Source organism: Phyllostomus discolor, chromosome 2, assembly GCF_004126475.2.
Source record: "Phyllostomus discolor isolate MPI-MPIP mPhyDis1 chromosome 2, mPhyDis1.pri.v3, whole genome shotgun sequence".
Lineage (NCBI taxonomy): Eukaryota > Metazoa > Chordata > Mammalia > Chiroptera > Phyllostomidae > Phyllostomus > Phyllostomus discolor.
In genome coordinates this window covers 151,271,125-151,273,376 of record NC_040904.2, presented here as the reverse complement: position 1 = coordinate 151,273,376, position 2,252 = coordinate 151,271,125, and positions in this window count along the sequence as shown.

Sequence of the window (2,252 nt, the reverse complement as noted above, 5' to 3'; positions counted from 1 at the left end):
GAGAACCAGGCATTAGAGGGAACTCCGGAGAGGACAGGAAAACACAGTGAGACCAAGAAAGAAGATGTAAGTCCCTGGCCCTGTTCTGAGGTGGAAAAAGACCTAAAAACTGGTATAAGAAAGCTAATCCCCTCTTTTTTTTACTTTTTCTTCCCTTCTCATGATCTTTTCTCCCTTTCCTTCTCTCTTTTGTGTCCATGGTCTCTTTGTCCTACACTTCTTTTGCTTATTTCCATATACTTGACTTCTATATCTTCTGCTGTTATCGCTCCCATTTGTTTTCCCTCATCCCCTTTATCACTTTTCTTATCCATTCTCTTCTTCTACTACTTTTTCTTTCTCTAGACCCTATTATTTTCTAATCTTTCCTGTCTTTCATGTCTTTTATTCAATTATCTGATCCTATTCCCTACCCAAAGCAAAATATGTTTATAATTTTGTGAAGCAGATTTGACACTATTTACTTATTTGCTTTATCCAAAGTGATGATATGCATTGTTCATAATTTAGAGGAGAAAATATTATTTATACACTTCTCAGGCTTTTTTATCAAATGCTATTTCCATTTTTACATCATCTTCACTGCCCCACAATTTGCAAAGCACTTTTTAGTGAATGTTGGTGATCAATTAAAAATTCATAACAATGGTATGTTTTAAGTTAAAACCCTGTTATTTCTCACTGTGATGAGCAATATGCTAATCCCCAATGATTCTTACCTCCTCATATTTATGCCCTTGCATAGTCCCTACCTACATTGTATAAGGATTGGTTTGTGTGACTAGTTGAATATGACAGAAGGTATGGCATGTGACTAAAGTTAAGTCAGAAAAAAGCAAAGCAACTTCTTCTTGGTTTACTTGAATCACTTGCCCTGGGGGAAGTCAATCACCATACCGTAAAGACATTCAGCCAGCCCTACAGAAAAGTACACATCATGACAAACCAAGGTCTCCTGTCAACAACCATCCCGGAGGTGCCAGTCATGTGAGTGCACCACCTTGGAAGCAGTTCCTCCAGTGCTAGCCAAACCTTTGGACAACTGCAACTTCATGAAACACTCACCAGCCAGAACAGCTAACTAAGCTGCTCCCTAATTCTTCACAGAAACTGTAAGAGTCTATTATTGTTTTAAGCCACTAAATTTTGTGGTAATTTGTTATGCAGAAGTAGATAACTATCTCTGTACATTTTGAAGACAAAACCAAAACAATTTGTGCATAAACACCTGAAAAACAGTTCTTCCTTTACCAGTAACAAATACGCATACTAATTTCAGAAAGGATATTTTATAAAATTTCTAGAACTTTCTTTTATGCACTTAGCTTAATTCAGCAGTGTTTCTGTTATTTTTCTCTTATGAGGATGGAGAAAATAATGCACATAAAATACAATTAGTAACTATTATGTCTAACAAGTACAGTTACATCATAAAATAGGCCCGGCCCCATGACAACATATTGGCAAAAAGATCATCTAAAAATATCAAAGCAATAAGGTGTAAAGTAGAAAAAGAATTCTACACTCTCAAAACAGTGGATTTATATTCTGAAATATCTTCTTTTAATTATCTACAATATGGAGCTAAAGAATATTTTTGGTGTTCTCATTTTAAAGACATTTATACATTCTCTCCTAATTACACTTTCAAAAAAATTAATCAAAAGTAGTATTGAATCTTGCTAACTCTTAAAAATGGGCATTACTATTTAGCTTCCACCACTGAATTTTCTTCTTAAATTAAAAAAAAGTGTATCTATTCTTCTAATGACCTCTCCTATTAGAATGCAATCTAATAATGCTATTAACCTAAAGCTAAAATTGAACATCAAAACATTCCTCCATATGAAAAACTGAACTCTACTGTTATATCATTTAATTGAATCTCTAGATTCACTTTAAGTGCAGAGAGGCTATAATTCTGAATCTTTTTTCTTGCAAAGTATCCTGATGGGTATAATGTGATCATCATTTACATGATCCAAGATTAGAATGCCAATAAAAAGGAATTAGATCAAAATACCAGCCATAGAATCCTTCAGTGTGTGTTTCCCTTATAATAAGAACCACACAATTTGTAGTAGCATGTGAGGATTTTGATAATCTCTGTGTGTTAGATGCTGAGTGAAATTCATTAAACGATTCAACAAATATTTACTGAGCTCTGATTAGGTGCTAGGCATTATCCTAGAGCTTGAAAGCCAGCAATGATCAAGGGGCATCAGTTACTGGCTTTCCTAGTCTTCATGTAG